The 23568-nt window shown below is 35.3% G+C and overlaps 1 protein-coding gene across 3 annotated transcripts in view; it reads right to left on the minus strand.

The window, feature by feature from the left end:
• Positions 1–23568, minus strand: part of TMTC2 (transmembrane O-mannosyltransferase targeting cadherins 2) — an 859721-nt gene that overhangs the window by 61194 nt on the left and 774959 nt on the right. For 2 of the 3 annotated variants that reach the window (XR_013830420.1, XR_013830421.1), the window contains exon 16: positions 4066–4131. The gene's annotated coding sequence lies outside the window, so the exon portion shown is untranslated. Of the gene's footprint in view, positions 1–3207; positions 4132–23568 lie in introns of those variants that run through there. The other variant, XM_079936321.1, reaches the window with a different exon arrangement.

Consider the following 23568-nt stretch of genomic DNA (forward strand, 5'->3'; position numbering starts at 1 on the left):
GGGTGGGAGGGAGGGAGATGCAAGAGGGAAGAGATATGGGGACATATGTATATGTATAACTGATTCACTTTGTTATACAGCAGAAACTAACACACCATTGTAAAGCAATTATACTCCAATAAAGATGTTAGAAAAACAATAAAGATAATGTGTTCAAGAAAAGTTAATCTGTAAATCTGTGTTCTTTAAACCTAATCCACTGGCATTGTATATTAAATGTGTCAAACTGCACAATGAAAATTATAACAGATAAAGAACTTCTTTTGACCTTCTCTTCAGGTTCTAAGTCCCCTAATAGAGGGATTTGACATGAAGAGGTCAGAGAAAAATTCCTAGAGGAAGTGATATGTAAACTCAGAGTTGTAGGATGAATAGAAAATATCTAGTTAAGAGTGGAAAAATGAGTGTTCAAAGCAAAAGGAGCAATATATACAAATAGTGAGTATGAAGAACGGGAAGAAAGCCAATTGGGCTGCCTGAGAGGAAGTAGAGGAAGACTGGTACAAGATGAAGCTAGAGCAGGAGGTAGAGGTTGCATGACACAGGGTGCTGAAGGCCATGGTAAGAATTCTACCCTTTATCCTGAAAGCAGTATGTATCATTAAAGGGTAGCAAGCAGAGGGGGGAACATGATCAGAAACGTATTTGGACAGATCACTCTGCAATACAGTATGGAGAATGGATTAAAGGAAAGTTTAGAGAAGTTTGGGGAAATCAGCTTGTGGGCTATTGAGAATCCCACGATTGCAATAAGTACAGAAGGGAATGTTGTGTTGGCCATGCACATGAACAAAAAAATCTGAGATATATTTAGGAAATGTGACTGACAGGACCTAGTGATGCTTTAGATATGGAAGGTGAGGAAGAATGCTGTGTCCAAGATGACAACTGTTATTTGCTTGTAAAAATAAAAGGATTGAAGTGCCATTCATGGAGATCAGGAAAGCTGAGAAAGGAATAGAACTCAGGGAGAATATTATGAGTTTATTATTTTTTATATCCTATATCTGAGGTGATTTTGAGATTGCCAAAAAGGGGTATCAGAGAAGGGGCCTGGGTAAGTGCATCTGTTCTCTCTGTATAGCTAATAATAATTGAAGTCATAAAGGTGAATGAAAAAATAAGAGGTGAAAACAGGAGAGATTCTACCATTAAGCTTAAGGAACTTCAATATTTAATGGCCTATAGTGATGAGCCCAATAACAGATACAGTGAGGTCGGAAGAAAATGAAACGGTACTGTTGCAAGAAATTCAAAAGGTGAGAATTTCACAATGCAAGAAAGTAGAAGATAGAGCTGAATGTTATTGAGAAGCAGACTAAGAAGGGTATTAAAAATATTCTTTGGATTTAGAGACAGGAATGTGATTACTGATCTTCTCAGTAACTGTTTTGGTAGAGATGAGGTGCCTGATGCCAGATCAGTTTGAGGAGAAAGATAATAAATGAATGCAGCATCATACACACCTCGTTTGAGAACACTGTATTAGGATTTTCTTGCTCTATATTTTGGTGAAATGACACCAAAACTCATACCCATGTTAGAAACATGAGTATTAATCAAGATTCATACTTCTAATTTACTATTCTACTCTCAGTTTGATTTGAAATCTGCGAAGTTTTGTCCTTAAAGACTTTTATGGCAAGCAGCATCTTAGACTAGAAGGAATGTTAGCCATGGATTTGAATCCCAAATCTATCAATGACTAGCTGTAAACCCTGAGTAAGCTACTTAACCTCTCTAAGCCCTTATTACCTCATCATAAAACATAACTAATAAAATCTCTCTCATAGAGCTTCTTACAAATTAGAGAGATTACTGTAAAGTGTTTATTAAAATGAGAGTCATTTTAAATACTAAAATTAGACATTTTTTAGCCTTGTCTCCTTTTCCTTCCCCTATCAATACTTATGTTCGGGTTTTCATCAATTTTTGCCTGGTTTGCTTCACTTTTGTCCTAACTAGCCTCTCTCCAATTCTCTTCCAGACTGTTGCCAGGATGAACTTTCTAAAAGGCAAGCATGATCGTATTGCTGCCTTGCTCAAAGCCCTTCAATAGTTGCCCCTAGCTTCCAGAATAAAGTTCAAATTTATCAGATTATCATCCAGGGTCCATCATGTCGTGATGCTTGCCCTAAAATCCTAGCTCTGTTTCCTGCCATTTGCCTATGTAAACACTTCCAATCAACCCCACAGAACTTCTTGCCGTTCTCAAACAAATAGACTGTATTCCTCACATTATCACACAGATAGTTCCCACTGTTCAGAGAGCTCTTCTTCCTATTCCTTCTTCAAAACTAAACTGAATCTCCACTGTAAAGATTTTCTTGAATCTGACTGGTATGGATTTTCCCTATGCTCCAATAGCATCCTGTGCATTTTCCTCTCTTGTATATGGGTTAAAGCACAGACATTGGGTAGATTGCCTGGGTTCAGATATTGGCTCTGATATTAGTTGTGTGCCTGTAAGCTAATTATTTTACTCTCTCTGTGACCCACTTTTCTCATCTGTAAAATTAGGGACATATTAAAAGGGTTACCTTTTTGGATTGTAATAAGGAATAAATACATGTAAAGGATTTAACACTCAACTGTTAGATGTTAATATGGAGGTAGCACGACAGCTGTTAGCTGTTAACACAGAGGTCTTGATAGCCTACTATACTATGAGCTCCTTGGATCAAAGGCCTTCTATTGTTTGCTTTTATAATACCAATACGTCACAGTTGCTCTACTGTCTATTGCTGCTCAAGTAATACTGAATAATGAAGTAAGTAGATGTAATAAAGAATAAATTTCAGTACATTTCATCTGAGATCTGAAAGCACCTATATGAAACAAGGACTAATATGGACACTGAGAAAAATCTCTTCCTTTGTATTAATAAATTAAGGAAAAGTGCCTGTCTAACATGGCTGTATGCTTACATCCCATTATTTACTGTTTGCTGAAGAAATGAACTATTGTAAATACCAGAAATAAACATTCCTTGAAGAGAGATAAATTACGCTTTATGGGAATTTGAATATGTCTTAATTGTAAATTTACTGTTATTAACAGAATAAATAATCATTTCTTAAAGCATCATTATTCATATAAATTAGATATATATTCAATAAAAAATCTAGTTTCCATTTTTAAAAGACATTATATATAGTTAGTTAATATGTATTATATATAGTATTATTATTATTAAATTTTCTAGTGTGCTCACATGAAATATTCAGGTGTCAATTAAGCAGGTTATGAATGGCCCAAAATGTGGTATACATTGTGGTCACTAAAAATATCAGTGTACTTACTTATATAAGAATAAATGGAATAAAAAATGGTTTGGTTTCCTAATTTATTTTATATAATCTGAACTGAGCTCAGCAGTTCAGAGAATATTCTCTAATTTCTAGTGAATCAATTTCAACAATCTGTCATTCTTCACAGTAAGGTCAATTCTCAGGAATCAGAATTACTTGTTTTACAAATTACAAGAATAATTTATGAGTGACCATCTTAGAAGATTTTGCTCTCACCAAACAAGACAAACTGATAAGTGGCCATGAGCTAACTTACCTGTGTGAAGCATAGTAAATACTTCTCAGTTCCTATTTTATAACAATGTCTTTTGTCATACTAGAAAATTTTGCAAAGGAAAAGTGCAGTTCCAAAGTTTTTAATTTAAGAAAACAGAATCATGATCCACAAAGCCAAAATAGCAACACAAACTTTTTTTATAATGGTCACTTATCAGTATAGAATCTAAGGCCATACATAACCTTTTGAAGATTCTTTTTCTCCAAATAACTTTTCTATTCTAAACCTACCTATGACCTGGTTGACATGGACCCTTGCTTCAAAATCATAATCCACTGAGAAGAGTTTTGACCTCCTTACCTTGCTCATGGCCAAGTCCTGGTGTTTTCCTTATTCTTCCCTTGAGTTCTTGAAACTTCTAGTCAATTTGATATTTTATCACTTGCTTCACGTACTATTGGTTGCTCTATACCCAACTTTCATATCTGACATGAAACATTACTCCCCCAATGACCAAAATTCCCAAATATGATTTACCTTGCTCCTTGGAACTGTGCCTGCTGTGGTCACTTATCCAGCAAGAAGCCTAGCAGAACTCCATCCCTGGGAATAAAGATAAGGTAATTTTTAAAGGCAGGGAATAGAGAGTTTTGAGTATGCATACATTTCTAGACATAAAGTATATTAACTTACTTTTCTCCAAGTTAGAAACATACTGATTTAAGCATTAATACTGAAAGGCAAGTTTAGATTTTAATATTCACCTTAAGTAGCAAAATGCATGTTTTAAAAAATAACTTTGCAGGAGTTTGAAAAATTGAGAATTATTCTAATAGATATGGTCTAAGACTACATAAATATGGAAAAACGTATTCCACATATTTATCCATTAAATGCAGAACTTGAGCAAAGGAAATATTAAGACTGAAAAATTAGATCAAAAAAGTTTTAAAACAAGCATTCAAATCAACGTTTCGGCTATGCTGAGCTGAGCAAGATAGACCTAGCCTTTTATGGGTACTTGTTTTCAAATTATATTCCATAATTATCACCAAATGTTTTATATTCCTGAATAGGAAAAAATAAATAATCACACAAGTCACTTTAAAATGTGTTCTTTACTAACCAGAAACAGAAGCTGTTTAAAGTAGAAGTATGGATATCAACAATATAAATAATTCTGCTCTAAAATATAAAATTACCCATATTTTATCATAACAGGCATAATGTGAAAAAATTTATCCTGACTTCATTTTTCACAATATCAATCTCTAAAACGATTTTATTAGTAATAAAAACATTAACTACACAATTCTATCTTGTATTTTTCTCCAAGAAAATGCTACAGTATCTTATTTTAATATTTTGAAATTTCTCAAGCATCTGTTGAATCTGGAAAATATGGTCTAAATATGCCAGGGACACATATAACTGTCTATAGTCAAAACATGATAAGAACTCACAGGAAACATGGTTTATGGCGTGTGATACTGCAGCCATGTTTTGTTTGAGCTATAATCATAATTATTAATATTAAGCATGATCATTGTTTCTTACTCAAAATCACCTTACGATTTTGACAGAATCATCAAAACCTTTTGGTTGTTTTCCTGAATTAGGTAGATTTTGACATCAGTAGTATCAAGACCATAGCAACCAAAATGGATTGATTACCTGCTCATTTTTACAGGCAGAACCAGATTCCTTTTCAGAAACAATGTGTTCTTTAAATTTGGGTACTGGAACATATTTAAGGGACCTTGGGTATATTTTCATTTATTGCACTTTCCGTGTCAACTTCTTTCATGGTAGATACTGAATACAGTCAAAAGTTCACAAAATCAGATACGTAAAATACAACTTTGTTTATAACTGCAGTTACTGTTATTGAGATCCCAATTCCATGGATATCAAAAATGTTTAACTCTACCAATTCATGGTAATTAAATTATTTCTGTTTTAAAAATGAGTCTCTCAGAATTCCACCACCCCCACACACCACCACCATTACCAAGCACACACAAACATACAGAGGTGTGGTTCGCCTTAATTTCTCACTGAGTCATCGAAATCCTAGGGTGAAGCTATGTATCATCCCAGCATTAGAAGCGAGGCATCTGGTCCTCATGCCAGTTTCTGGCTTCTCTGGTCTACGTGGAAACGTAGTTTACATTTATCTGGCCCTCACTACTCTATTACCTTCACTGATCCAGTTCATGTCTCCATAACACTGTTTTAATTGTCAGAACCATATAATGCACATCGTCTTTGTCCCAAACATAAGTCTTATTCTGGTACCTTGATCCTCCCAACAATGCTGAACCTTTGGTGGGGATTGGTTGCTCAGGAACATTGGTTATTGTCCCACACTACTCTGGGAGTTCATGACTTTATATAGTTGAACTCATACTGATGTGACTAAGAATCTCCTTCAATCACTGCTACACTAATCCTGGGTGAAATTTGGATAGTGGGTTTTCCCATAAAACCTGCTGATTTCTTTATTATACTGTGGGAAGTCAAGTAATTAGTCTTTTCTGGGGGTTTACTTCATCTCCTCCACTTTTTGGGGCTTGGTCCAAAACTCAGGGGATGGGCATTTCCCAGAGAAACATTGTTTCTAAGGCCTAGTCACATTCCTCTGTGATCTCTCTTGCCATAAGCTAATCAGTCTAAACCTCACTTTCCTACCCTAACATATCAATTCTTGGCTCAAATTCCATCAGGCACTGGCTCTTCATACTTAAATGGAAGCTTCTGGCAGTGAAAGAAAAATACACATTTCTACCTCAAGCACAAATTTCTTGCAATTAAAATCCAGTCTTTTCAAAACATTGTCTCCACCATAGGTTTTCAGACATTGAGAGATGAAGAATTTGACTCCTTGTTTTTTTTTCCCTTTTGTTTTAGTCTTATCATCTCTGTCCTGAAGATACAGTTTATAGAAACACTTCCTGCTGCCTCAGAGGCTAAGCCCATGAGAAAGGAATGGAAAAACTTGGTTTCAATATCAAAACTCTGCCCAGTGCACTTGCCACTGTCAAGGTAATTTAGACTAGACTCAAGAGCATGGGTATTTAATGGCCCAATCACATGTGCTTTTTGCCTCTGTAGTTGTTCACAGGGTTCCCTCAAGTTCTTCCCTCAGGTTTGTATAGTCAAATCCAAGCTATTCTAAGCTCAAGTCAAATGCTACCTCTTCCATGAAGCATCTCTAGTCAACAGAAATACTCAAGATGGTCTCTTCTTCACTAGAAATTATTATGGTGTCATATCTGTACCACTGTTATGAAGTAGAAAACTTCAGACTTATATTGGAATACTCTTGTTATATGTTTTTTTCTTATATATTTCTTTAGTAATATTTTAAGTTCCCTAAATGTAGTAATTGTGTCTGAGTCCTGTATTTATCACTAGCCATGATTGTATCTGAATGAGAGATTACATCAGTTTACTTCATAAATTGATCAAACCATTTAGCTTTCTCCAAGGCCTATTAAAATATACAGTATGTATTCTAATATTAAAATACATAATTATATGTTAGTTTCCTAGAGCTGCTGTAACAAAGTACCACAAACTACATGGCTTAAAAGAACAGAAATTTGTTCTCTCAATAGTTCTGGAGACAAAGAAGGCCAAAATCAAGGTGTCAACAAGGCCATGCTTCCTCTGACACCTGTAAGGGTGAAATCCCTCCTTGCCTCCTAGTTTCTGGTGGTGGCCGTTAATCCATAGTGTTTCTGGGCTTGCAGCTGCATTACTTCAATCTCTGCCTCTGTTGTCACATGGCTTTCTCCTTGTCTGTTTCTGTCTTCACATGGCTATCCTCCTTTTTGTGTGTGTCTTTGTCCAAACTTCCCTCTTAAGGACTCCAGTCGTCTGAATTAGGGCCCACCCTAATGACCTTATCTTAATTTGATTATATCTGCAAAGACCCTATTTTAAATAAGTCCACATTCCATAGAAGCCATGGATTTGGACTTCAACATATCTTTCTGGGGAGATACAATTCAACCCGTAACAACAGTTGGTGATGTTTGACACACAGTAAATATTTAAAATATATTTGAAGAATAGAAAACAGTTGGTTTAAAAATGAGGCGTTTCCATAATTTAACATACCTACTTTATATATGCCAGCTTATCAGCAACGTGTAGTAGCATGATCCTTGCGTTAATAAAATGGTCCATTTGAATTTAAACAAGTCTCCCTCCATATTACTGCCTAGTAGTTCACATTCCCCCTGAAAACGTCCTTCATTTTTATTTTAAAGCTTTTGATCTGAAATTGACTGCTACTGTGAATTTCCTGTTAAAGGTCCAAATCAAATCCATTTAATCAGTAATGGAATTGGGCCCATTAATCTATTTCACTACACATCACAGAGAAAAATCAAACTGAAAAGAAATAAAAAATGATGCTGTACAATATATTCACTTGCTTCTCTTAACCCAAGCCCTTGGTTCAGCTGTTTAATTTCATTGGAAATGATTAAAGATAATGGATATTTATCAGCCTTATATTGTGTCTAGATAGTTGTTGAAGCATCTCTATGAGATACACCACGGTACTGACATAAAAATATTAAAAACCTAGCTGTGAAAACTGAATAGCACTGCACCACATAAATGGTATTTGTGGTTACTGATAAGATATAAAAATTCAAGGGTGAGTAATATTGTGGATGAAAAGATATCTGAGTGGTGATCTCAATTAAAATTGCTTAAAAGAAAAGAGTGAATGATTAAATATTATCACATTCCTACTGCAAAGTACTAAACTCCCACAATATTAAGTTGTTTCCAGTTGTATCACTTATATTTGGCATTATTTTAAAGTACCATTCAAAATAATTTAGGTGCTGGGAAAACTGGACAGCTACATGTAAAAGAAAGAAATTAGCACACTCCCTAACACCATACACAAAAATAAACGCAAAATGGATTAAAGACCTAAATGTAAGGCTAGACAATATAAACCTCTTGGAGGAAAACATAGGCAGAACACTCTTTGACATAAATCGCAGTAAGATCTTTTTTGACCCACTGCCTAGAGTAATGAAAATAAAAACAAAAATGAACAAATGGGACCTAATGACACTTAAAAGCTTTTGCACAGCAAAGGAAACCATAAACAAGACGAAAAGACAACCCTCAAAACGGGAGAAAATATTTGCAAACGAAGGAACTAACAAGGGATTAATCTCAAACAGCTCATGAAGCTTAATAACAAAAAACACGAACAACCCAATCCAAAAATGGGCAGAAGACCTAAACACACATTTCTCCGGAGAGGACATACAGATGGCCAAAAAGCACATGAAAAGATGCTCAACATCACTAATCATTAGAGAAATGCAAATCAAAACTACAATGAGGTATCACCTCACACCGGTCAGAATGGCCATCATCAAAAAATCTACAAACAATAAATGCTGGAGAGGGTGTGGAGAAAAGGGAACCCTCTTGCACTGTTGGTGGGAATGTAAATTCATAATGGCCACTATGGAAACAGTATGGAGGTTCCTTAAAAAACTGAAAATAGAACTACCATTGACTCAACAATGCTACTCCTGAGCATATTCCCGAAAACCATAATTCAAAAAATTACATGCAGGAATATTCACTGCAGCTCTATTTACAATAGCCAGGAAGCAACCTAAATGTCCATCAACAGAGGAATGAACAAAGAAGATGTGGCACATATATACAATGGAATATTACTCAGCCATTAAAAGGAATGAAATTGGGTCATTTATAGAGAGGTGGATGGACATAGAGACTGTTACAGAGTGAAGTAAATCAGAAAGAGAAAAACAAATACCATACATTAATGCATATATGTGGAACCTGGAAAAATGGTACAGATGAACTTACTTGCAATGCAGAAATAGAGACACAGATGTAGAGAACAAACATATGGATACCAAGGGGGGAAATGGGGGATGGGATGGATTGGGAGATTGGGACTGACATATATGTACTACTGTGTATAAAATAGATAACTAATGAGAACAGACTGTATAGCACAGGGAACTCTACCTCAATGCTCTGTGGTGACCCAAATGAGAAGGAAATCGAAGGAAGAGGGAATGTATGTATACATGTGGCTGATTCACTTTCTGTACAGCAGAAACTAACACAACATTGTAAAGGAACTATACTCTAATAAAAGAAATTCTTTATAGCCATGGTAAGAGATCCATATGGCATTTACAACATAGCAACACACGAGAGAGTAGCACAGAGATAATGTTTGATATAAATAATTTCGAAAGCATTTCCACCTGCAAGTGTAATATAAGTCTTAAAGAACCACTAATAAAGTGTCTTGAATATTCATATTAATTCTATACCTCAGTGAGAAAATATACTGGTAAAGAGTAAAAAAGGAAGAATTAGTCAGAAATACATTTCACAACTATGAACTTTTTCATACGACAATACAAAATAAATGACTACAGGTTTCTAAATGTCACATTTCATTTCACAAAGTGTATATTGTTATTCACCATTATAAAATTTGAAACTCTGATGACAAAAGCAACTGAAATCTCTTTTTTTTAAACATCTTTATTGGAGTAAAATTGCTTTACAATGTTGTGTTAGTTTCTGCTGTATAACAAAGTGAATCAGCTATACATATACATATATCCCCATATCCCCTCCCTCCTGCATCTTCCTCCCACCCTCCCTACCCCACCCCTCTAGGTGGTCACAAAGCACCGAGCTGATCTCCCTGTGCTAGGCAGCTGCTTCCCACTAGCTTTCTACTTTACATTTGGTAGTGTATATATGACGATGCTACTCTCTTACTTCGTCCCAGCTTACCCTTCCCCCCACCGTGTCCTCAAGTCCATTCTCTACATCTGCGTCTTTATTCCTGTCCTGCCCCTAGGTTTGTCAGAAACATTTTTCTTTTTTAGATTCCAAATATATGTGTTACCATACAGTATTTGTTTTTCTCTTTCTGACTTACTTCATTCTGTATGACAGACTCTAGTTCCATCCACCCCATTACAAATAACTCAATTTCGTTTCTTTTTATGGCTGAGGAATACTTCATTTTATATATGTGCTACATCTTCTTTATCCATTCATCTGTCGATGGACACCTAGGTTGCTTCCATGTCTTGGCTATTGTAAATGGTGCTGCAATGAACAGTGCAGTATATGACTCTTTTTTTTTTTTTTTTGCGGTACGTGGGCCTCTCACTGCTGTGGCCTCTCCCATTGCAGAGCACAGGTTCCGGACACACAGGCTCAGTGGCCACGGCTCACGGGCCCAGCCACTCCGCAGCATGTGGGATCCTCCCGGACCGGGTCACAAACCTGTGTCCCCTGCACTGGCAGGTGGACTCTCAACCACTGCGCCACCAAGGAAGCCCTATGACTCTTTTTGAATTACGGTTTTCTCAGGGTATATGCCCAGTAGTGGGATTGCGGGGCCATATGGTAGTTCTATTTTTAGTTTTTTAAGGAACCACCATACTGTTCTCCATAGTGGCTGTATCAATTTACATTTCCACCAACAGTGCAAGAGGGTTCCCTTTTCTCCACACCCCCTCCAGCATTTATTGTTTGTAGATTTTTTTTGATGATGGCCATTCTGACGGGTGTGAGGTGATACCTCATTGTAGTTTTGATTTGCATTTCTCTAATGATTAGTGGTGTTAAGCATCCTTTCATGTGTTTGTTGACAATCTGTATATCTTCTTTGGAGAAATGTCTATTTAGATGTTCTGCCACTTTTGGATTGGGTTGTTTGTTTTTTTGATATTGAGCTTCATGAGCTGCGTGTGTATTTTGGAGATTAATCCTTTGTCAGTTGCTTCACTAGCAAATATTTTCTCCCATTTTGAGGGTTGTCTTTTCTTCTTGTTTCTGGTTCCCTTTGCTGTGCAAAAGCTTCTAAGTTTCGTTAGATCCCATTTGTTCATTTTTGTTTTTATTTCCATTTCTCTAGGAGGTGGGTCAAAAAGGATCTTGCTGTGATGTATGTCAAAGAGTGTTCTTCCTATGTTTTCCTCTAAGAGTTTTATAGTGTCTGGCCTTACATTTAGGTCTTTAATCCATCTGGAGTTTATTTTTGTGTATGGTGTTAGCGAGTGTTCTAATTTTTTCTTTTACATGTAGCTATCCAGTTTTCCCTGTACCATTTTTTGAAGAGGCTGTCTTTCCCCATTGTATATTCTTGCCTCCTTTATCAAAGATAAGCTGACCATATGTGCGTGGGTTTATCTCTGGGCTTTCTATCCTGTTCCATTGACCTATATTTCTGTTTTTGTGCCAGTACCATAATATCTTGATTACTGTAGCTTTGTAGTATAGTCTGAAGTCAGGGAGCCTGATTCCTCCAGCTCTGGTTTTCGTTCTCAAGATTGCTTTGGCACTTTGGGGTCTTTTGTGTTTCCATACAAATTGTGAAATTTTTTATTCTTGTTCTGTGAAAAATGCCATTGGTAGTTTGATAGGGATTGCATTGCATCTGTAGATTGCTTTGGGTAGTAGAGTCATTTTCACAATGTTGATTCTTCCAATCCAAGAACATGGTATATTTCTCCATCTGTTTGTATCATCTTTAATGTCTTTCATCAGTATCTTATAGTTTTCTGCATACAGGTTTTTGTCTCCTTAAGTAGGTTTATTCCTAGGTATTTTATTCTTTTGGTTGCAGCGGTAAATGGGAGTGTTTCCTCAATTTCTCTTTCATATTTTTCATAATTAATGTATAGGAATGCAAGAGATTTCTGTGCATTAATTAAAGTAGAATCCTGCTACTTTACCAGATTCATTGATTAGCTCTAGTTGTTTTCTGTGCAGTAATTAAAGTAGCATCCTGCTACTTTACCAGATTCATTGATTAGCTCTAGTTGTTTTCTACTAGCATCTTTAGGATTTTCTATGTATAGCATCATGTCATCTGCAAACAGTGACAGTTTTACTTCTATTCTGATTTGGATTCCTTTTACTTTTTTTTCCTCTGGTTGCTGTGGCTAAAACTTCCGAAACTGTGTTGAATAATATGGTGAGAGTGGGCATACTTGTCTTTTTTTTTGATCTTAGAGGAAATGTTTTCAGTTTTTCACCACTGAGAACAATGTTGGCCTGGGTTTGTCATATATGGCCTTTATCATGTTGAGGTAAGTTCCCTCTATTACTACTTTCTGAAGAGTTTTTATCATAAATGGGTGTTGAAATTTGTTGAAAGATCTTTCTGCATCTATCAGGATTATCATATGTTGTATACCCTTCAATTGGTTAATATGGTGCATCACATTGATTCATTATATGTTAAAAAAAAACCACTAAGTAGGCTGTTTTAAAGCTCAGATGGAAAATATAATAAGTATGGATAACCAGGAAAATTCTTTAAAAGAAAGCCAATTAGGGCCATTAGCCCACTAATATAAAATATAATATAAAGCTTTCATAATTAAAACAAGACAGTACATTGACTACTGGTGTAGAAGAAAACATACAGAAATATACACACACTAACATGAACATATTTTAATACATGAAAATATTTGGATCTCAAGTTAGTAAAGAAAAAAATAGCTCATTCTATAAAAGGTTTTGGGAAAACTGGGTAACCATCAATACAAAAATAAATTTGGAACTGTATTTCATATCATACATTAGAAAAAAATTCAAAATGAATCAAATACTGAAATGTCAAATTTTAACAATGGCATGTGGTACAGCTGTGAAATGAATGCCCCTAATTTGGTCTTGCAAAACCAGAATGACCTAATTACAGAATCCCATTTCCTAATTCTTGAACCACTGGACATATGTGAACATTTTACAGCTATTCATTTCCATTTGAAACCCTCTAATCTTTGGCTTCAGGGACTTCAGTGTTCGATGCAGACTCAGGCCAGGCAGACAGTTACCTGTTCAAGATGCCAGTATATAAAGAACACTAAAATGTAGAAAAATTAACTCCCAAGATATTCCCTAGGTATATTACTGATTAAACTGCTTGAGTCTGAGGGAAATTCTTCCTTGACTCACCTTTCATAAACAATGTTTTACAGAGGTAGGTTTTTAAACTCCAAGGTTTGTTTTGCTGAGGATTAGGCAAACTGAGGCATGTCTTTTCCATCATCTTCCCATTCAAGGATTTAGCCTCTTCTCTGAATAAATGAGAAACAGCCACTTACAGAGTGACATTGGAATAGACATCCAGCTATTGTCTTGTATTGAAGACGCTAAATCTTCAGATCTCCCTGGTCTTTTAAAGTCTTCTTCCCTGGGGCCTTTAATGTTTTTAAATATTACTGTTTTCCCCAGTTGGGTCCTCCCCTTCAGAGATCTCATCTGCTCTCATAATTCAAAAATCATAATTCAAAAATAAAAAAATATAAATTGATGACTCCAAAACCTGTAATTATATCTTTAGTCTAGAAAACTTTTAGCTCCAAACCGTTATTACCAATTTCCTATAAATTGTTGTCTCAAGTCAGAGACAACCACATGAAGGCAGTTTAACATAGTAGTTAAGAGCTTTGGAGCCAGACTGCCTGGGTTAAATCCCAAGTCAGCCGATTACTAAATATGTGATCCTGCACAAGTTCCTCAGTTTCACTGTGGTTCAGTTTCTCCAGATAGTTAAATCATTTAATATTTATAAACCATGTATAACAGGTTATAAGACAGAGTAAGAGCTATTTAAGTGTTAAATAAATATAAATAATAATAAATAACGGAAATTTACAATGGGACCCTCCAAGGAACTTATCCATGTGCTTCATTAGAAAGCCAACAGTTAGATATCTGTCACACAGGACTTTGATGACCCATCAGCCTTAAGGAAGGTGACAGTAAAAGAAAGAGCACTGCTCATGCAAGCCCAATAAAGAGACTTGTCTCTTTATTTTCTGTTCCTAGAGCAGCTAGAGACATAAAAGCATAAGATAGAAGGTGGGGAGGTATCCTAAAAGACATACTATCACCTTCCATTTGACTCCTGGTGATAGTAAGAAAATGAGAGAGCAGACCACACTTCCTCCCCACTCCAAGTCCTTTGGCCCCAAACCAGGGCTGAATTTTGATGGGGAGAGGATATGAGATTAGAGTTATAAACTAGACTTTTTAATAACTTAGAGAGAAGTTCTAGAATCTTCCCAAGACATCATTAAGAAATCTGCTACCCAGCAGAGAAGGAAGATTTGACATCACACAGTTGGGAGCAATGATTAGAGAAAATATAAATCCTTTTCAAGTGTGTACCCTATAAAGCTCAGACTCTCCAATAAACCTGTTATACTATACATAGCTATAAAGAGCTTTAACATATGAGAGGCAGGCTGTGGCACTCAAATGGCTCTCGGTGGAAAAACTTCTGCAAAATTTAAAATATTTTCATCAAGTCAAAAAAAATCAATAACATTTGACAGAAACCAGGAGTCACTTAAAATGGCTTATGCTATAACTGATTTTATTGCTGTAACAAAAAAGTCTACTACTAAAAATGACTCTTTTGCCCAATATAGTTTCATTAAACTCAGGAATTTCTAAAGATGATTTGTCTTAACACACACACAGTCATACACAAACGTAGTCAAAATTTGGAAACTAAGTCATATTTTTAGCAAAATAAAAATTATGTTCTTAAATATTCCCCTCTTCATCCATTGTTTCATATAAATTTTGTTATATAAGGAGGATACAAATAAAAGTGATTTAAACAAAAAGGCACGCAATAAAAAAGGGTGGACAACCACCTCCACAGTGCTGTTTGAAAAATGTCAAAACATCTACAGATGCAGAATTATATTTTTCCTATTCCATTTATTGAATAACAAATTGATTTTCTCATCTTTCAACATTGCTATTAACACCACTCTGGGATTAGGATAACAAAGCTGGGGTGGAGGGGGCATCATTTCAAGAAGACAAATTAAATCAGGTTGTTAACATATAAAACACTTAGTAGTGTAACAAACATTAAATATATGTAACAAGCATTAAATATATGTAAATGTTTGGCTACTATGGTTAATGGCGGGGATGTGGGGGAGCTTACATATTTCCATCAAAGTCCATTAATTTATTAATTTTGATTGTTGACACTTTTGCTTTACTGAAGAATTGTGACAGAGAATTGAAAACTCTCAACTTTAGATTAATGAAAGAGTAAAGAACATAGAGCAGACACATGAGACAACATGAGGACATTAAGAAATAGATCACAAATGATCCTTTGCGAAAAGCTAGGCTTTGGGGGAATCACACCCAAAGGAAAGGAAGACCCAACTAGTTCCTTCACCACATAAGAGATTTTTACCAAAAGAGTTTTGGTTTCAACTTAACTTTCATAATAACACCAATAGAAGACACAGAAACAACATGAAAAATGAATGATACAGGGAGAATGCCATGTGATGGCAGAGGTAGAGATTGGAGTGATGCAACTGCAAACCAAGGAATGCCAAGGATTGCAGGCAACCTAGAAGCTAGGACAAGGCGAAGAAGGAGCCTGACTTTCCCCCATGTTGATTTGGGGTTTCTACCCTCTAGAACTATAATAGAATAGATTTCTGTTGTATTAGCCACAAAGTTCATGGCACTTGATCAAGATGACCCTAGAAAACTAATACATATTTTGGTTATAAGAATCTGCCTGTTATATAAAGACCTCTAAACACAATGGAGATGGAAGATCTTTGCTTTGTGTTAGTTTCTTTAGGTCTTTCTCATGCCCCCAATACAGCTGATCCTTGAACAACACAGGTTTGAACTGTGCAGGTCCACTTACATGTGGATTTTTTTTCCACAAAATACATACTATAGTACTACATGACCCAGGGTTGGTTGAATTAGCAAATGCCGAAGCACGGATACAGAGGGCCTACTGTAAAGTTATATGTGGATTTTAGACCACACATGAGGTGGGGGTGTCAGCACCCCTAACACTCTCATTGTTCAAGGATGAATTGTAATCCTCTCTAAATCTGAATCCATAAATACAATAGAAAAATTTACTGTTAACACCAATTTTTCCAAATCAGCTTCAGCTGGTTCCTTCAGGCATTTCAGGCATTCTGTATACTTTTAGAATCTCTACAAATGTCAGCACCCTAGTTATTCCAAATCCTCTCCCCCTTCTTCCTCCTCCTTCCTGTCCTTCTCCCTATTCTTTTACCTTTGTCTCTATCTCTACCTCTTTTATTATTGCCACTCCTTTCTTATTTTGTCAAATTTTAAGTATGAAATATTGCCCAGAAAACACTTCAGGACAGTTTCTCTGACAACTGCCCACTTCTCCAGCTAGTATATACAGCTAGGAAGGCCCAGGTCTCACCCCTTAGCCTGTTCTATAGAAAACTGTCACCCCAGTTTCCCAAGGTCTCTCTGGAAGAAAGTCAAACAACAAAAGGAGATGGCCATCATCCAGACATTCTATTGATATGTGGTTCACAAATTGTGCCCCAGACTAGCAGAAAAAGTAATACTTGGGGGTAAGTGAGGAGTGCAAAATTTCTAACCACATTCCAGACCTGCTAAATTAGAAACTCTGGGGTTGAGGTCCTGCCATTTTTGTTTTAATGAGCCTCCAGGTGATTCTGATACATGTTAAAGTTTAAGAATCACTGCTGTAGATGATGTTCAGCAAATTAACTCTCCATGTATAAAAGCTAGTTAGTGGCTGAGTCACAGGACTGATCTAGAAATAAATCAACATGGTTAATTAAGAGAGAAACAGTGAAAAAGCTAGACCTATGTACTGTAGTTCCTTTCCTGATGTTTATTCAAATGGCTCACAGAGGTAGAAGGAGAAATTATACTTTAATTAGAATAAGTAAAAGGATCATTATCAACTAGTTATGATGAAAAGATATAAATTTCTATTTATGGTTTGATATAGTCATTTATTTACTCAGCAAATATTTCTTGAAACTTTTTCTAGACCATGAGGATACTGCAGTCAAGAAGACAGAGACCTTACTTCATAAAGTCAAATCCTAGTAGGTATAAGGAAAGAACATCTCTTCCATCCTCTTTGAGTATCTGGCTAGGCCTAAGAATTAAACTGACATAAGATGGATTAACAGGAGAAAAGCATACAAGTTTAACCAAAGTTTTACGTACACATGGAAGCCTTTACAAGAGAATGAAGACCTGAAGAAGTGACCAGAACAGAAAGCTTTTATACCTTATAGACAAAGAAAATAAATTTGTGAAAAATTGACAAGACAAAGGAGTTTGGCCTGCAACAATAAACTGTTGAGAAGTGATCAGGAAGTAAGGGTTAATTTAACAAGGCTGGTTTGTACAGATTTTTCAGCCTCAATTCCCCATCTCTGGTGATAAAAATGTCTTCCTTCCTTGTGGTACAGGAAGGGTACCTTTCACATGGGAGTTTTATCTCTGGCTTTCAGGAAGAGGAAAGGAGGGTCAGAGTACCTTTCCTGTACCTGCTGTTTCTCAAGTGCCTTTAACTTAATCACTATGCCAAAGCAGCATATTTTGGGGTGATATGCTCTGAATTCCTTCATAGCAAAGAAAGAAAAACTAAATATTGTATAATTTTAGGGAGTGGTAAGAGTGATAAAGAAAACTTTGTAAGGGATTAGTGATGACTGGAACTAAATGATGGATGAGCAGAAAAGAAGAATATTTAAACAGAAAAAGGAATGAAGTTTGGGATGTAGACTTCAGTTTGGGGATAATAGATTCCGGCAGAGAAAACAGAAAAATGCAAATACCTTGGACTGGACTGAACTTATACATTTCAAAGAACAGCAAGAAGGCCAGTGTGGCTGCAGCAAATTAGCCAAAGGGGAGAAGGTAGGAGATAGAAGCAGAGGGAAGGGCCGAATCATGTAAGGCTTTGAGGACATCACCACGATGTCAGATTTTATTACAAATTTGTTGTGAACTCATTGGAAATTTTTCAATGGGAGAATTGACATGATTTACTTAACTGCTGTGTGAAGAAGCTCTAAGTGTAACAAGAGTAGAAAAAAGGTAAGACCATTTAGAGGTCTAGTGTAGAGGTCAAAACGAGTAGGTGATAATTTGGATGAGATTGGCAGCAGATGAGATAAGAGGAATGGTCAGCTTATAGGTGTACTTTAAAGGTGAAACTAACAATTTATGGATGGATTGGGCGTGAAGTGGGATAGAACAAGGATATAAGGATTACTTATAGGTTTGGGGGCTGAAAAACTGCAAACCTGCTAGTGCCTTTTATTGAGCTGGGAACCAGTATGGCAGCAGCAGGCTTGGAGGGGGATATTGAGGTCAATTTTGGCATGTTAAATTTGTCCATCCAAGTAGAGATGTCGAGTAGAGAGTTGGATATATCATGCTGGTGCTGAGGGGAAAGACAAGACTAGTGAGAAAAATTGGGAGGAATTCATGATTTAAGAGAGAAAAGTTCTGAAGACAACACAATCCATAGGAGGAAAGGAGGGAAAGAGTTTGTAAGTAATTAGGGAGATACCGAACTTTTTTGGTGTGAAAATAAATGTTCACCAAGAAACTAGAGAGCAGGATTTCAGGTAAGCACCCAATAATATTTGTTGACATCTGTTCACATGTGTGACTCTGTTCACAAATGTGTCTGCCTAGTTTGATAAATTATGAGATCAACAGGACCTCATATTTTCTTTCCATGATTACCTTTCAGTGAACTGCAAAAATTCAGAGATTTTCTACCAATTAATCAGGGTTGGTAACACTTTAATTCAAAGACAAAATAGGGAAGGAAAACTGCCTCAAAGGAAAAATAGTCAAATTTTAGATGTATGTTTTTTTATGTGGAAAAGGGCTAGAAGAGAATATTTATGGCAAATATACTATTATTAATTTAAAAACACTTACAAAAACCCATAGATCTACAGCCAAGCTTTAATGATTTATTTAATGTATTACATATTGTTAAGAAAGTTTAATAAATGTGCTCTATTGCCCATTAATAGAGTATGCAGAAACAAATAAAATGATTTAATATATTTTCTTTAAATGTTTCTATATATCTTCCTGGCCAAGTTGTTAAAATAACTTGTAACTCTAAATATTTCTTCCATTATAGCCTAAAGCCACAGAATCAATTTTTGTAAACTTGTTGAAATGTACATATTAAACGACTCTAATAGTTGTATTTGAGAAAATTAATTAATGAATATTTGTCCTAAATGGTATTTGAGCATTGTAATTTCAAACAGCTGACTTTTGCTTCTAAGGTAGAAGAAATTTACAGTAACCAAAAAGAAAACCCCAGAGAACATAAAATTATAGCTAAATAAGAAAGCAAAAAGCTAATAGTAAAATAGTGAAAAGTCCAATTAACATCATGGCTTTTTCCAATAGGTATATTGGAATATGTAAATCAGTTTTTAAAATATTGAAGAGGAAAAAATTCTTTTGTAAACAATACTTTTTGGTTACAAATTCACACTAGTAATTTTATAGCAAATCTATAACACGTGAACCACCATGAAGACAGGGCATGCTGTAATCAGGCTGATTTATGAATTTACTATAACAAAATGATTAGACACTGGATTTAATCATGCCACATCTGGGATTTGGCACTCTAACTGTAGAATTTGGCACTGTAGTCCAGCTGCCAGCCCTGCCACAGTGGTAGAAACTTACCAGTCCTTTGTAATAAGCTTTCAAGAGAGAGAGAGAATTACGTATATCTCCTACATGTGCTGAGGTGGCATGACTCATTTGTGACTGGAGGCTTTCTTACATATCTTACTACCCAATGATATCCATATGAGTGATCACTGCTGTGAACTCAGGAAATGAATATCTGGATAGTTTTCATGATGATACTAATAAATTATTCTGATGAATTCTGATGAGCAGGAACTAATACAATAATCTCACAAATTTCAAATCATATTATGCTGGACCATAGAGTAGCTTGCTGTAGCCTTAGCCAGCTACCTTGCCAAGTTCTAAAGCAATGTATTATAGTATAAATATTATAATAAGGAATTTGATTTTGCTGCCAAATCATATCTGCTAAAATTTAACAACTGAATGTATCAAATACCTGTAAAAGAGTTAATTCTCCTATGGTCAGATTTTGAAATGCCCCTCTTCTCAGTCTCACCAAAATCCCAAACTAAAGAAGTTACATCATATTTTCTTTTTGACAACTAACTTCTGGAATGATGTTGTTAACAGGAAAACAGAAATGTTGCAAAGGAGAACTGATTTGAGGGGAATGTTAAGATTCTGTTTTGAGACTTTAGAATTTTAATTAACATTATATTATACAGATAAAGATTGAAGAGAAAATTTGTAATTATCTTACTGGTGTGCCTGAAATAAAGTAAATGATGCTAGCTGCTGTAATAACAAATCTGAAAATCTTAGCAGCTTCAAACAGTACATGTATTCCTTGCTCCAATGCAAATATTCCTGTTGGCAAGCACTTCAGGTGATTATTCAGGGGCAGGCACTTTATATCTTCTTGCTCAGACCATGTCCAGTATCTCCATTTATTTGCTGAATAAAGATCAGGAAAGTCAAGTATTGTGTATGAAAGATTTTTAGAAGCTGGGTTTTGAAATGACATACAAGAATCACCCTTGTCCACCACTGTGTAAAACTGTAAGGAGGTTGGAAAATATAGTCTACTTGTGTGCCTAGGAGTAAAAGGTGAACACACAGAATCTCTGCCACATTTTGTTTGGTTAAGAGGTGAGGAACTGTGATGTGAACCTGAGCCGCAGAATGGAAGTGACCGTGAAAACTTGATGATAGGTGGGGATTTTGAAAATGTGTGTGTACATGAAAAAGCCAAAGTTTAAACAGCATCTTATAATTCTTTGATACATATGGGGAAAGAGTAGATAAAATTTTTAAAGTATATTAGTATTAAACTAATCTTTGTAAATATGAATCATATTAACTAAGCATTTCTGCCAATAAGATAAATGAGATCAACACATTGAACTGGTTGAAGGGATCCAAGTTCTTTTCTTCAGTTTTGTTCATCATTTAATGTGACTTCTGGGAAAACATTCTTTTTTTTTGGAAATTAAATTTATTTTTTTCTAGTTTGAGCCTCTGTGGAGCTATAGCTTCATGTTAGACCTGCAAAGGAGGACTCTTTATTTTAAATCCTACTTTCCGCAATACTAAATACCTCTCCTACACTTTTTCATAGATAATGTTGTAGTTCCTTTTTAAGTCAAAACTATGCAAAATGAGAGACTAGTGATATTGTTTGGCAAGGCATACAAACAGAATCCATAAATAGATATATTCAGCATTTCAAGTTAAATATCACATAAAAGTAGCTTTGCGCCTACCGTGTGGTGCAATACTCTACACATTTCATGGTAAAGATTGTTAACTGAGATTTACAGTGGAAATTTATCTCAAAGTCTGTTTTTTTTAAATGACATATTTTCCAGTAAATGAGTGGGTTTTTTAACTGGCACATTCTAATATGCTCAGTGTTCATTTCAATTATAGACATATTACTCTGACAGATGTTTCCAAGGGAAATGTTTATTTCAATATTAGCAGAGAAACATCTGCTGTTGGAAGGAGAAAGACTGCCATTTTATTTCTCCAAATCTTACAAAGGCCAATGGCTCATCACCAAAACCGTCTACCACCCATCTTAAACAAATATATTTATATTATTAGGAGTGAGCAACAATTTCCTTAATATTTCCTGGAACTCCAATTGTGTTCTACTGAGATACATGAAAATGTTTTTTGAAATTCTATAATCTTTTTATTTGCCTATATTCATACAACCCAAAACTGACAGGGGTAAGATAGACTCATAACTCAGTTAAAAACTATTACAAATAGAGTAATGGAAAGAGAATACCTACAATATAAAAGGCAATCGACCTTTTTATTGATACTTATCCATCTGAAAATAACTTCAGATTTGGAAGAGGTTTTTCTCATTATAAGTTAAAGGTTAGAAATACATCTGGTGTTTTCTTGAGTTCTGTGGCTGTAGAGGGAAGTTTTATCTTGACCTGATTTTTATCTTGTAAAGAGTTTTAAAAGGAAATGGAATTGCATAACCCATGGCATACACCTTCCTATCACTACTTTTTAGGAGAAAATCAAACTTGGTAAGCTTTTATTTAGTAAATACCTTACAAGTAATGATCATTTTTTAATAAGTAAAACCTAATGTTCCAATGTAAAGACTGTTAAATATGACTGCTAACTCTCTAATGAACTGTGACATAATACTAAAGAGGAAAAGTTTACATTTATCATCGCTTCCAGCAGTAGAATATCTGAACATAACAGAAGTAATAGTTGTATTGATTTGAGTCCATGTGTTTTTGTCTAAGCCAAACAAAAATTAATAACATCACTTTTGCAAAGTAAAAACTGTTTTTCCAACTCAAGTAAATATGATGATTATATCTTTTTACACAATGTATTCTTTCCCCTCAGAGTTATGACTAGTCCCCAAGAAGCCTAGAGGGTAAGACTTTGTTTGTAACGTCGAGAAAAGGAATTAACAATTGGTTCAAGAACTTCAAGTAGTTCATAGCAATGGCTGCTTTGACATAGGAAAAGTGATGATTGCAGCAGGAAGTTTAACAAGAGAATTTTTTCTTAAGTTTACTTACAGAAATTCAAATCCCAGCTCAACAGCTGTCTAGCTCTGTGACTTAGACAAATGACCTAACCTCTCTATTCTTCACCTTACTTATCTGCAAAATGGAAATAATGATAATACCTAATTTGTGGTATTGTAAGTACTAATTTTGCGAAGTCCTTACAATAGTACGTAACATATAGTAAGCTATTATTGTTATTAATTTTCTGTTCAAGTAAGAGAGATTGTAGGAGAGCACAAAAGAAATATATAACCTGGTGTTATTCTTCTATTTTAGATCAATGAAATTAAATTACATTACACATGAATTTACTCACCTATTTAATAAATTTTTTGGTTCATTTTTAATTGAGGTATAGTTGATGTGCAACATTATATAAGTTTCAGATGTACAACATAGTGATTCACAATTTTTAAAGGTTATATTCCTTTCACAGTTATTATAAAAATATTGG

Source organism: Stenella coeruleoalba (assembly GCF_951394435.1).
Source record: "Stenella coeruleoalba genome assembly, chromosome: 11".
Classification (NCBI taxonomy): Eukaryota; Metazoa; Chordata; class Mammalia; order Artiodactyla; family Delphinidae; genus Stenella; species Stenella coeruleoalba.